This window comes from Corvus kubaryi, unplaced genomic scaffold, assembly GCF_017639235.1.
Source record: "Corvus kubaryi isolate FWS band 111438036 unplaced genomic scaffold, C.kubaryi_AGA036_p1.0 133, whole genome shotgun sequence".
NCBI classification, from domain to species: domain Eukaryota; kingdom Metazoa; phylum Chordata; class Aves; order Passeriformes; family Corvidae; genus Corvus; species Corvus kubaryi.
Genome location: NW_024580667.1, coordinates 24,144,050 through 24,158,140, shown reverse-complemented (window position 1 = coordinate 24,158,140; position 14,091 = coordinate 24,144,050). Strand labels below are relative to the sequence as shown.

Below are 14,091 nucleotides of genomic sequence, written 5' to 3'. Positions count from 1 at the left end.
GTGATGGGACACTAGAGTGAAAATCTCCTGCTGGAAGGGAGGAACCAGAATTCACAGGCAGAAGGAAGGAGGATACCTATGGATAAGAAATTATTTTAAATCCTGAAGTATTTTTGTATGTCTATTTGCCCTTTTTATATCATCCGATCTGCGTTTGCACAATGGTTCAGATATCACTAAACATATGTAGATCTATGCAAATCTGCAGACACCTGGCTTGTGTTCTGGTGGTATTGCCAGTAATGCAGATAGCGTGGTTAGAAAAGTTAAAACCTAATAGCAATAGTTCTGTGTACCCACAATCCCTACATTTCTGCTTTCCTTTCCTCTCCCCTCTTGTTTGTGAAAGGCTGCCTGCCTTGCCTGCCTTTCTTCAGACCGTTTCCATTTCCAGTAAGGAGCTGTCTAGTGTGAGAATCCTACCTCTGCTTTCACATACCCTCCGCCCTCCACAATATGCAACAGTGTTGAGATGGTTTTGGCAAGATATATATTTTTTTCTTTATACCTTTTCAATCTTGTTTTCTCCAGACTGTCCCTCTTTCCCTTGAGAAGCCTTCCAGTCTAAAAAAAAAAATGTAGTCCTTACAAAAACCAAAACACAAACAAAACAACAAAGCCTTGAGAATTAGATTTTGGGAAAGTAAAAATATGTGCAGTGTGATAACTAAGCATGGGCAGCTACACTGTGTGGCAGAGATTGCAAGCTGGATGTTTTTCTTATGCTCATACTGATTGTAGTTATCTTTCCAGTTTCTCACGCCTCATAAATTATACACTCCTGCCAACTCTGCCAGTTGGAATTTAGAATTTGTCCCTTTACCACTGGGAGAAATTGAACAATTAATGAAGCAGTGACAACTGGTGCTTCCTCCCTTCCTGGGGAAACAGGGACAAAACCTATCCAATGTGGATGCAATATTCAGTTACTAATACCTCCATGTGAAATTCCTTGGGCCTAGATCTGAAAGAAGAGTAACCCATTTTAATATTGCATTTCAAAATGTTTTTACAAAAAAACAGCAGAAAAAATAGGATGGTGAGGAAGCCATCCTGCTCTCCAGTTCCCCTGGGTGACAAACATAACCAGGGCTTTTGCTGTTCTCTGTTTTTCGTTACAGCCACACTCCAGAGACACATGCTCCGTGCTGCTGTAAATAGACTGCTTCAAATGTCAGACCTGATTTACTCTTTTTTTTGGAAAGAGAACAAAGAAAGTCAGTTTTTGAACCCAATAATGACAATAAACAGCAGTCGTTCGAAAATAGCCCAGATGAGGGACTAAATAAAGAGGGTGCTGCTTCTGCAGTTAACCATTATCCATACTATTCCTACTAGCTGTTACTCATAGTGTAAGCACTTCCATGGGCATTAACAGTGTCACAGCTTGTCAAAAAGTAGCCTTATGAGCCAAGCCTTGAAGAACAAAACACTTGTGGGTCCTAAATTTCCACTGCAGTTTAATCCCAGCTGGCAACTAAGAACCACATTACTGCTCTCTCACACAGCCTCCTCCCTGCCCCCAGAGGGGATGAGAACTGGAAAGGAAAGCTAAACCCCATGGGTTGAGATAAGAACAGCTTAAAAATTGAAGCAAAATATAAACATGCTAATAATATTAATAATTGTAATTATAAAGAGAGGGAGAGACAATAACAGGACCCAAGAGAAAAAAGCGACGCACATTACAATTGCTCACCATCTGCTGACCAATGCCCATCCCATCCCTGAGAAGAGATTGGTTCCTTCTGGGTAATTCCCCCAGTTTACCTACTGGACATGATGTTCTATGATGTGACATACTTCTTTAACCAGTTTGAGACAGCCGTACAAACTGTTCTCTCTCCTGACTTTTTGTGCCCCTCCTCACTGACAGAGCATGAGGCGCTGAAAAATCCTCAATTAAGGGTAAGCACTACTTAGCAACTGTCAAACATCAGTGTGTTATCAGCATTATCCTCATACTGAATCCAAAACACAGCACTGTACCAGCTACCACAGATTAAAGTAACTCTGTCCCAGCCAAATTCAGGACAATGAGAAATGTGACTGTTCTGAAGCACACATGGTAAAACCGAACACAATCTGCTAACTCGGATGTCACATTTTCAAGCAGAGTTCTTTTTGAATGCATTTGCATGGCATAACAGGGCTGTGCAAGGTTATCCAGGCTAGTGTAGACCCTGGAAGTAGCATGACGCTGTTCAGGTCTCCATCAAGGTGAACATACCCTCCTAATGCAGCTATGTTACTTTCAGCAACTCAATATTTCACCTTATTTTTAAACCTAGAAAGCCATATTTAGAATTTAGTAGTTTTACTTATATAGACCCAATATAGATGTGTCTCAGAAGCCTGTGTTGGGATTCCTGTTTTTGAAAATCTTGCCTGCAAGGTTTTGCACCAAAAATTGAGTACTAGTCAAACTATCCTATTTACATATGCTAAAATAGATTTACTCCTGTAATTATGCAAGGCATCATGCAACTCAGTGTTTTCAAACAGGTTACATCCTATATAAAAGGGGGGGCGTACTCTAAAAAAACATGAGGAAACTGTAATAAATTAAAGTGAAAGTGAAACGTTGTCTAAATTCTCATGCATGGAGCTGCTTCACATTTTTGCTTGCTGCATCTCATTCTTCTGTGCTTATTCAAAGCTTGTACCTTCCTAGGAATGAAAGCATCAGCCCCAAAACTGGAAATTTCATGGAAAAAACCTTAACATCTTTTGAGTGTCCTTTTGCCACCAGCAGCATACATGTTTTTTCACATGGTGTGTACATAATTTTCTACAATGTCTAAACAATGCACCACAGTTGACAATCTTGTTCCTGTTAATTGCCAGATTCTCACTTTCAGGGCTGCATAAATCTTCTCAATAAAAAATCACAGCTGATGCTGTCAGGTTGAGAACCTCACAGCATAATTTTAGGGCCAAGTCAAACACAAATTACCCACTGTTCACACTGGTAGCTACTTATTTTTTTGTTTGTTTGTTTGCTCTGGATCTGTGGGATAAGAGCTTTGGATTTGTTCTGATATGTTAGTGTTTATTGCATGTACAGGGCCACCAATTTCTGAACCACTTGGCTTGAGAAACTGTGCTGTGAGTAAAGTCCCTCTTCTTGCTTCTGGCCCTGCCTTGCTGCTGCCTGGACTCTAGGCACTGCACACCAAAATGTCACCAGGGACACCACAAGAAAAATGGTTTCTGTTTGGCAACTATTTCTTTGTTAAACAACAGTAGTGCTAACCCCACCATACCACTTTTTCATATATATAGTCTTCATGCATTCTAAAAAAATTCTATCTCCTCTAGTTCAGAGTTACCTCCAGTTGCCTGGCCCAAAACATTGCATGTCTTGACTTCTATTGCAGCCTGATGGTTCTGGGCAGGCATGGCAAGCAAAATCACCTCCATCCTCTTCGTTTTGCACCCCCTCAGGTGCAAACTTTCTGTGTGTCTCAGCAGGTCTGGTACTCTTGCTGGTATCAAACATCTTGGTTTCCGTGTCTCTGGAGGTGTGTCTGTCACATAAGCTAATGCCACAGCTCTCACCTTATGCTTAATGCAAACCTCAGCCTGTGAAAAGCAGTGCCTTTTTTTCATCCTCACTGCCAAGCCCTACTGGGGAATGTGGGAGATAGAGAGAACACTTGCCACTCACTTTGCAGTACAGGGTGCTCTTGGCCCCACGGAACTCCCAGATTCTGCTGCTGCAAAAGGGAGCCTGAATATAGTGGGATCCCATCACCACCCATGAGGAACACATAGGACTTCAGACCCTCCTTAAGGCAATAAGAAAAATAGAAAAACTAAAATCAAGGCAAAGAGGTGTAGTTCGATGCTGCCTTCAGCATTCCTGTGGCTCAGATAGGTGTCTCGCTGTGCCACAGAACTGAGGTCTTCTGGCCCAAGGCAGCTTGTGTTAGCACCACTCCTGTCTGGGCCAGCCCTCTTCCCCTGTGAAGTCGCTGGACCCTCAGTGAGGCGCTGCCCCTGGCTGGTGGTGTGTGTGTGCAGTCCCACACACCCAGCCTTCACGGGCTCTCTGGCTTCAGCAGCCTTCAGGTGCCTGATATGTTTAAAAGAGTACCCAGCACTTGGCAAGACATTGGGCTGATGGTTCAACTGAACAAAGCTCATCTCACCTCACTGTGAGCCAAACGAGCAATTAGTACCAAAAGTACCTCATTATTTTTATTTCGTTTTAATGCTCAAGCTTATCCCCTTGATCCTTTGAATTATAAAGGAATTGTGGAGATTTATTGAACTGTACCTACCATGAAGCCTTTAATGATCTCCTTCTAGGCACCCTTCATGATAATCTGTCTAGAGACAAATCCCCACACGAAGTTCCATCTTCAAGTAGCAGGTATTCCTAGCCTTCCTATGAGGTCTATCAGGATGCTCTGGTGAAGCTTTCTGGGCTTCTGTTGCCAGAGAAACTTATCAAGGGAAAAACATGAGCCTCAAGAAGTGGGACACTCCTATTTACTGTTCTTTCATTTTAGGCAGGGGGAGAGAAATGGTGTTTGTGTGCACTTCTCTTTATCTCTGTGGAGCATCTATTCCCTGAGATTATTTTGGCTAAGAATTTCTTGCAGTTGTTTTCCAAATACTTCGGTCCTTTCCGTCTAATAAATTTCGCACGAGCAGGGCTCAAATCCCTTAAATGTATTTGCTCCTGGAGTTTGTAAACATCTTTCTGAAGAATGTTAGGGTTCTTTGGTTTTGTTTGGGTTTGGGGTTTGGGTTGGTTTTTTTCAGTTCCTCATTTCATTTCATTTCATTTCATTTCATTTCATTTCACAATTGTTCAAACCTTGTTAGCTGCAGCCTTATCATATGAAGTTTTTTCTCACGTCTACTGAGATAAGCAGATCTAATGTTTTCTTCATTGGTTTGTTGGTTAGACAGATTGGCCTCCACTGTGTAGTGGACAGTGAGTGCTTGGGAATAGCTTCCATGCACTAGTTAGTGAATGGAAACACAGGGATTTGAACTATTAGTACCATTAGTTTTGCAAGCAACATTATCTGTATTCCATGTTTAAGAGTTAAAGGTAGTATAGTTTTTGCTCTTAATTTCCCTTAAAAATCCCCTCTCCCCCCCACCCCCCACCCCGAGAGCAGAAGGCTCGGATTTGCTTGCTAATGGATCTTTTCCATGATCTTGGATGTGTTCATATGATGATATTGTAGCTGGAACAATGGGAGTAGACAAAGTTTATGAGTGCTGTATACCAATGGGCCACTCCGGTTCTGTATGGATCCTGCACTAAATACAGAAAGATTGTTTGCTGTGGAAAACAAAGTAAAAGAATAATTCTGTCACTGAAAATAATTTGAAAATATATTGAAAATACATTGAAATTATATTGCTGTACCAAGCATCACTTTCTGTCATATGCTCATTTTTTTCCAGTTGAACAGCTTTCACCCTTCTTTGTTCATTCTAAGATGAGCCATCTTCTCCAGCCTTCTTCAAACCACTAAGAAGCAACTCAAAGTTTGTCTGAAAATCCAGATGGAAGATTACAAAATCTTGAGTGAGATGGATGAGTAATGCAGCTTACATGTCTAAATCACTCAGCAATCCAAATTACATGCCACATGTTACTCCTTAAGCTAGTCAAAAGCAGTTTCCTTCTTTTTTTTTTTTAATTAATTCAGTCTAAATGCCTTTAATAACTTCAGAGCTGAAAAGAAAGAGCACTGCTGTAAACAGTATTTTGATTTCATCTGACCTTTGCATTATGAGATCAGCTCTTAAGATACATTATCTGGAAATGTGATGGTCCTTAATTTTTTGCTCAAACACACCTGGCAGTGGGATATTGAGCTAGAAAATCATGTTTAGGAAATTCAAAGGGGATCTTCGGTGAAAATAAGGGAGTACATTGTTTCTATATTGCTCTCTGTAGTGCCTTAGAAAGCATATTTCAATGGTGCTTGCCAATGCTTGCTTGCTTTGCACACCATTCTCATAAAGAAATTAAATTTTCATTTTTGAATATAACATTGCACCTACTTACAATTTCTAAAACTATGTTCTTCAATTTGCTAGCACAAAAATACTGATCCTATAAGCTTCAGCAATATCAGGTAATGTCTGTGGGGAGTTCGATCATTAAATAAGCTCTCTTCTGTTGCTGAGCAATTTCTCCATCAAATGACTTTGTTTAATGCTGTGAAAGTGGCCAACCATACTGTGTCACTCAAGAGAAGAGGAAATTTGCAGTCTGGAAGTATAGGGAGTGGAGAATGACACGTTACAATTATTTCCCTGGAGCTTCATCAGTGGGTTTGTGGATAACCATAGAGGTAAGAACTGCTGCCTCCTGGGATCTGATCTCAGAAGCACTCAACAGGGGCATTTGGACTCTGCAACAGGAAGCAACTTGACACCAGACCTGCCCCAAAAAGAAGACTGAAACAGCAATCTCAACAAATAGGACAGCCAGCTTTCCTAAATGTAGGGAAAAGAGATGAATGGTTTTTAATGTGCCAGCATCAGGGTGATTGCTCTAATAATAAGCTCTAGGGAGCTGTTTGAATCTCTAGCAAGAATACAGCAGCTTGGAAAAGAGTTCTTGGGAGTTTTCTTCTGTGCTGGGTCTTGGCTTGAGTCACCTTATTGACCTCTGATTGAATGCAGGTAAAAGACAATAGGAATTATGAGATGAGGGGATCTGGATTTATCTTCAGGCATTTCACAACAATTCCATTTGAACAAACTGAAGGAGATCTTTTTGCATCGAACTATTTGAGTTTTCTTTTTAAGACCGCTATCATAAATTAGGCTTTTAGTTGAGCTAGAGAAGTGGTCAGCTTTATTCTTTCTCAGCATAAAAAAATAATTTTCAGTGAAGTTTCTGTGTTGTTTTTTCAGACTAATACTTTAACTCTTCTCCCTGTCCTGTGTTGGACTATTGTAACTTGTATTGTCCCCTCAGTGTTCCCAGTGGAGAATAAGACAAGTAAGGATGTAGAACAGCTGTTCTGTACACGCTCCCTGTCCCCTGAAACAGCCCTTGTTTACTCTGTTCTGTCCCTACAACCAGGTTTAATGCCCCTGGAGTGGATGGAATTCATCATGAATCAATTCAATGAATGATATTACTTCAGCTGAGAGTAGGGTTTTGGCTCTTTAAAGGGGGCACAAATTATTATTATTATTATTAAATTTTGTTAAAATATATTTTAATAAAAAATATACTAAATAGGAAGATAAGAGCATGCAGTACTCCAAAATCTGCTCCTGTTTCACACAGCCTGTTCCAGTCCAATGCACCAATTTTGGTTTGGGACATAAAGACAGCAGTATCATGGATTGTTGTTTTGATTGTTTTATGCTGAAGGTGCCAGCTGTCAGTGATGTGGGTGAGTTTCTGGACAGAAAGAAATATCTGGAATAATATAGCTTGTTAGGGCACTTGTCAGCTCACCACAGATTCACCTTATCTAGTCAACTGTCAGAAACAAACACTTACTGCAGTCAGTTTTGTGCAGCTGATAGAACTGTCAAAGAAATTGGTATTTCTCAGTATTCTTGATGTAATTGCCACATACATTCCCAGACACTGATACCAGAAATGGTATGCTAAGTCTTTTCTTCAGACTTGGATGAGAGCATTATATTATGTGTTGAGAGGATCAACAGTAGAGGGGGGAACAGAAGTTTTCTGAGACCACTGCACCAGTCTTGGAAAGCATCTGGAGCCTGCAGGTGCTTCTATGCTCAGTACTCTGAGGGAAATGCTCCCCAGTATCACTGGCACCATCCAGTCGTCTGAGGCTGATACTAAGAATATCACTTAGTGGTATGTGGGGAAAACTCTTTCACAGGAGCACCTAAAGGCTGCAGGCAAGAACTGTGTACGTGCTGACTGTGTGGATATCGTGCATATAAGGCACAGCCTCTGTCCTTAGTATGCTGTATAAGCACGGAAGACAGATGAAGGGTGCATAGATGGAAGGGGAGGCAGAAATATTATCTCTCTTTTGCAGACGAGGATACATACAATCTGAAGGTCTGAACACTAGCAAATGAACATCAGGGTCAGATTCCCAAAGAAAAAGGAATTGTTTACCAATATTTTCCATTTTCCAGTAGCATCGTTTAAGACATTCATGAAGAGAAAGGAATAGAGATGCATCTGAATGAAAATTCTTAGGTGTTGTGGCAATGTATTAAAACACAGTGCATTTGTCAAGTACAAAATGCAAGTAGCCAATGCTGCAGTCAAATACATTTTTCCAAGGAATCAGCTGCTTTCTTATGGCATTTATAAAACATATCTCCATGGAATTATATTTTCTGAGACATGAATCAACACAACATATGTTAGAGTTCTTCAGCTTTGTTTTCATAATGAAAAGAAGCTGCTTTTAATAGCATCTGTTGTAGTGCTAGGAACGTATCCTGCCACAGATTCTTAGTGGAAAAAAACCACCAATTGCAAGTCAAAGAACTCAGATCCAGGTTTAAAGGAATGGGATGTGAATATGCCTACTATTACCTAGTTATCTGTTCTGCTCTTTTTCCTGTCTTTAATTATTTAGCAGTTAACACAGAAACGCAGTAAAGGAAACACTCAAACTCAGTATTATTTCTGGATACAGACAGTCTTCTTTAAACCAGCAAGGAATTTTGACTGCAAAGTCCTATTGAAGTAATCTTTTTTTTCATTTAGGATGGTAGCTTTACTTTGCTGCAATTGTCTTCTAAAATATACATTATAGATTATCTTCCTTTGAGAGAGTAGCAAAAGGAAAACTTGTTGTACTGGGACTTGGTAAACTGCCTCTAATCTAATTTATATTACAGGGCACCAATTACTCGGGAATTCGTATGCTACTAAATGTCACTTCCACTCTTCCTAGCAATGACAAAAACCATTTGAAATTCATTCTAATCATGAGAACGCTACACTGAAAAATCTCCTTAATGTCCCCTCATAATCCCCCTGATAACTGCAAGATTATGGCTTTTCAAGGTCCTTTCACCTTTCCCACTGCTTTACAGTAGAAGGACGTAGCAGATGTTTGGATTTTGAGTTGTTTCTCTGGGGCCAGAAACAAAAAGGCAATGACAGAACTTCTGAAAAGTTTTCTCTTTTTGACCCTGCCAAGGTGCAAGGAGTCACACAAAAAGGAATAGTTATGATCAGGAGATTGCATTAGGCTTTTACACACTCTAAATACTGTGCTCAATATTTCATATTTCCATGTAGCTTGATAGACATAAATGTGTGCAATGAGTAGAGATGTGATGCTTGTTTCAAAGAGCTTTGGTCTAAGTTATAACCATGGAGATTTCCGAGGAAAGGGGGCAAGATAGAAGATGTGTGAGTACAACAGTGAGGGCTTTTAGGGTAATAAACCATGGATTACACCAGTCTCTGCTTTCTTGGTTTGGTTTTGCAATTCTTAAAAGAAGAACTGTAGTCAAGTAATGCAAACAAAAGCCACTGCTGGCAGTGGGAATACTCTTTGAAAACCCCTGTTTGTTCAGTAGACAAGGATATATGGATCTTTACGCTTTAGTGACGGAAATTGAAATGCCTGGATTGATACATTTTGCTATATATAAAAATAGATAGGGGAAATAGAAAACTTTGACATATAAAAGGATGATAAACTAGAAATATAATTTAAAAGAACTCTGCCAGTGCTTGAATATCTGGCATTTTCTGCTTCATGAATTGTAATCTTTGATGGGGGGCAGGGAGGAGAGCTCATTTCCAGTCAGAGAAGTAACAGAGAGAATTTCTAATGAAAAACCAGGTTGGCTTGAAGGTATGTTTAGATCTCCCTGGCTCACGCTGGCAAGGTCTGAAGATTATTTTTTCAGCAAGATCTTAGGGCTGTGCCTGGTCATCCTCCAAAAACAACTCCCCTAGGGCTGCTAGTGAGGATGGAGTAAGCCACTGCCTGTGACACATGCTGACTGCAGGTTGACACAGTCAGATCAGCCCAAGCACAAGCAGCATTCCTGCCCACCACTTACCAGGGTATCCGCTCCTATATGGCTGTGTGGGTTCACAGCCACAAGTAGGGTGGCCTTGTCTGTGAGGCAGCTAGTCCCTTCTACAGGAAGACACAAATAGTTCCTGACTTCTCACATTTCTGTGAGAAGGGAGGGGAGGCAGATTTCTTGTGACATGGGTGAGGCTCTACAGAGTATACACTGCCCATGATAAAGACAGATTTTTCCTATCAGCAAAGATGCTTTCCTGGTTTCTTTTTCTTGTGCTGGGTTGCATCATCCTCACAGAGCAAACTTCCAATAGGCAGAAAGGTCATGGCATCTGGCCCCTGGTGAAAAATCCCTGGCATTTCTCTACCACCCTGACCTGGTATTAAGACGTTTTGAGAACATCCTGCCATGCTGATAGCAAACAGATGACAGCAGAGTTCACTTACTAAAATGAGTGTGGTCAGGGCTGAATTTGATACAAGGATGTAGCACCAAGCTGGAGAGCTACCTGTTCCTGCTCGTCTTCACACTGGAATTCTTCTCACTGAGCTGTTTTTCCTCTTTCATACATCCAAGCAGATGTTGAAAGCAAAACAAACTTAGAAAAAACAACACTCAGCTGTATTCAAGAGTATTCTAGCAAAGACTTACGTAGTTAATGGAAAAAAATACAAAAGAACCCCAACAACGGCCCCCCAAACATATATGGTTATCGCTTCCCCACTGCCCCCAGAAATTATTATTCTCTATATTACACCCCAGTATGTACTTAATGTACTAAGTACTTAGTACTTAATGCACTAAGCAGCCCAGGTAAGGATGCAATTTTGACAACAATTTAATTTATTGATGAACTAAGGTTGACTCTGTCAACCTGGAACACGAGGCATACTCCTAATTGTAATTTCCATTGCTACATGTTATATAAACTCTATCAATCCCCTAGTCATTTGCACCCCTCACCATGATTCTCCTGTCACCATAACATAAAATGACTGAGTTTCAGGAAGCAATATCTATTCTGTGCTTGGCTAGTCTCTGTTTCAATATTTGCTTGAAAGTTGTCACTCAATAAACACTGAAGTCTTTTGAAAGGGGAAAAACAGTCAGCATCCCCCTTTTGACCTGTAGAAGAGATGTAAATTTGCTCATACTAACTGGAAAGCCACCACTGCAGACACAAAACCTAATTCTTTGAGCTATCATGTTTGCTCAGTAGCAAAGGAAATGATGTCTAGGGACACTGAGCAGCAGTTTCACATCACGAGTGTATGTTTTCTAAATACAAGGAACAGCTAACCCCTCATAGCTATAAATACAGCTGTGTCACCTATGTATGATCCGATGCACAGCTGTAGCCAACAGAAGTGTGGACTGGACAGACAGTAACTAATGAGCCAGTGGCCCCATGTCCAGCTAGTCAGGCAGTCATCTCTTCTAGATTGGATTTATCCAACGTGGGAGTAGCTGTGGGTTCAGTTCAGAGGCAGCCGTTCTGTTAATGCTCTGTACTGCCAGAGAGAAACCTCGGCCTGTCCCTGGTTAACTCGTTCCCACTTTTCAAACCAAAACACAGCCAGGTCCAAGGTACTTGGACCCTCAGATAACAGCATTATTTCAGCCTCTTGTTTCAAATGCCACTGCTCAACTAGGGCAGGGAGAGTTGTGACCTGACCTCTGCAGTGGCCTCTGTAATTTTCTGTGGAGTTCAATGAGCTTGAGTCATAGGATCAAGGTAAAGAAGAGGAGTGTCTGGGAGTGCTTTTTGCTGCATGTACTGAAAGGACCTACCTGAAGAGTGCCACTTTTCATGTGGATGACTAATAAAACATGTGATACAAGTGCAAACATCAGCATCTTGAGCAGTAAATGTGCATCTCCCAGCTTTTTGAACTTTTGAGCATGGCAAGTCTATACAATCAACACCAGAAACATGCACAAGAATATAAATGCAAATAAAAAGCACATGTTATCTCCCCTTTAGCTTCAGCTCTCATCCCTCTTCTGATAAAAGTCCTACATTTCAAATGCCATCAGTCTGCAGGAAGATACAGTTTCCTCTTTCTGAGCCTATTAACACATTCAACACAATAAAGGTGAGGCAGGGAGGAGAGGAAAACAAGAGAAAAACAATAGAAAACAGACAGAACAACACACAACCACTCTTCTTGCAGTTCTGAGAAGCATTTACTAATCTCATGTTCCGTAGAAAAATTCTGCTCTGTTTCAGGCACTCCTGGATGTACTTAGCATTGCTCTTGAGCACGCAAAACATTCCTCATGGTTACCTTCGCATCCCAGCAATCCACAGAAGACTTTACACATTTATTACAGAAAATCCTTGAAATCTAATAGGTCTTAAGCTGCACACGGGTTTTGAGTGTCCCCATAGCTACCGGCCACCCCCCTCCTGCCTTTTGCTGAGTTAATCTGCAGCTCTGCCAGCTGAGGGGACTTACCAAGGGCTTTTCGATGGGAGGAGGCAGTTGGGAGCTCGCACACACTGGAATAGCTGCTACCCAGTAATGAAGCAGGAACTGAGAAGTCTCACTCTTTCAGCAGCTATTCAGGTAGTGCTGCCAGCTTTTTCCAGCTCTCTGCATACACATACACGGGGCGGGGGGTGGGGAGAGTGAGAAGGGGGGGAGAGAGGGAGAGGCACGATAAACTCTGTCTATAATTATGAGAGCTCCTTTCTACAAATTGTAGCAGCAAGAGATCCCTTCAGCAGCCTTTTCAGCATGATCTCTTCAAAAAGGAGTCCCTTGCAAAAAACTGCATCCTTCCTACTCTCTTTCACTGTAAGAAAAATTAAAGCCAGCTCTCTCAGAGATTTAGTCATTGATGTATCATAGAGAGGTTATTGTTGATCAGAGTTTTATTTTTTTCTTTTTTATGATGAAAGTTTTATTATGAAATCTAGCCTAGTTTGCAGTCAAAAAGAGACCTGACTCTGCTCTTTATAAGGAACAGTCTCCCAGGAAAGCAGTTTAGATCAATAATTTCATGCATTTAATGACTGTATTTATGAAAGAAAGCATCCAGGCTAAGCAATTCACTAACTGGAAAGGTAACAGTTTAGTAAAAAAACATCACTGCCTTTTTGTACCTGCATATATCATTAAAGGGAAAATGCAATACCACATGTAAATTAATAGAAGGATTTATAAAGGAATATTATTGTATTTGGCAAAGGAATCTGAAGGATTTAAAAAAGCTTAATCTCCAAGACAGATCCTTTCTTTTCAATTCTTCAGAATCCTATCCTTTAGAATTCTTGTTCTTTGAAGCCTTAAAATTATTTATCCTGTCATTACTTCTGATGTCACCTTTGATAAAAATGAGATAAAATATATCCTCTTCCTAAGTAAAAGAGGAAAGTGTTCTGGAATATTTCCCTCCATCAATCCATCTCTCTTTCTCCCACATGATCACCCATACACTCACCTAAACACATGCAAAACACAATAGCAAATATATCAACTGAGGGGGCGAAATCACACATTTCCTTCAATTTACCAGCAGCCTCATTCCCCAGAAAGCAGTACCTTTGTCCAGATCTCGGTACAACTCCAATAACCACAGGGTCATCCGTAAAGCAGACAAAAAAAAAGGGTGAAGAAAAAATAAGTTGGATGTATGAATCTGACTTTGTCCCCATGAGCGACGCAGGGAGCACCAGGGAGCCAGCTCAGTAGAGCCCCAGCATGACAATGACTTTAAGGACTGTTGCTTCATATCACCATTCAGAGGCATGAGGGGACCTTGTAACAAGGATGGAAATGGGAAGAAAAGAAGAGAAAATAATTGACAGAAGCCTATTAAAAAAAAAGGAGTCACAACTGAGAGTTGATGGTTCTATCTAAAACATGTTAGCACTCTGCAACGCTCCATGAAACCCTTGTTCAGCCTGCTATCATTTTTCAGGGGTTGTTTTCACACACAGCTGCCCAGTTGTTAATCTCCAAAACATGTACTTAATATTTAATTACTTTTAATCAAAGACAAGTTATTTTAGGGCTACTGTAAGTTTATTAGGAAATCATAAAACAGGAAGTGTACAGACAGGAGCTCCTTCCAAGGCTTTGCGTTGTCTCGGTAGCA

The 14,091-nt window shown here is 40.7% G+C and overlaps 1 protein-coding gene across 1 annotated transcript in view; it reads right to left on the bottom strand.

Annotated features, from left to right (window-relative positions):
- Positions 1-12,528, bottom strand: part of ST6GAL2 (ST6 beta-galactoside alpha-2,6-sialyltransferase 2) — a 174,740-nt gene extending 162,212 nt beyond the window's left edge. Inside the window, exons 1-2 of the mRNA XM_042039615.1 lie at positions 12,447-12,528; positions 509-564 (exon numbers count right to left, since the gene is read on the bottom strand). The gene's annotated coding sequence lies outside the window, so the exon portion shown is untranslated. The remainder of the gene's footprint in view (positions 1-508; positions 565-12,446) is intronic.
- Between the last annotated feature and the right edge of the window lie 1,563 nt (positions 12,529-14,091).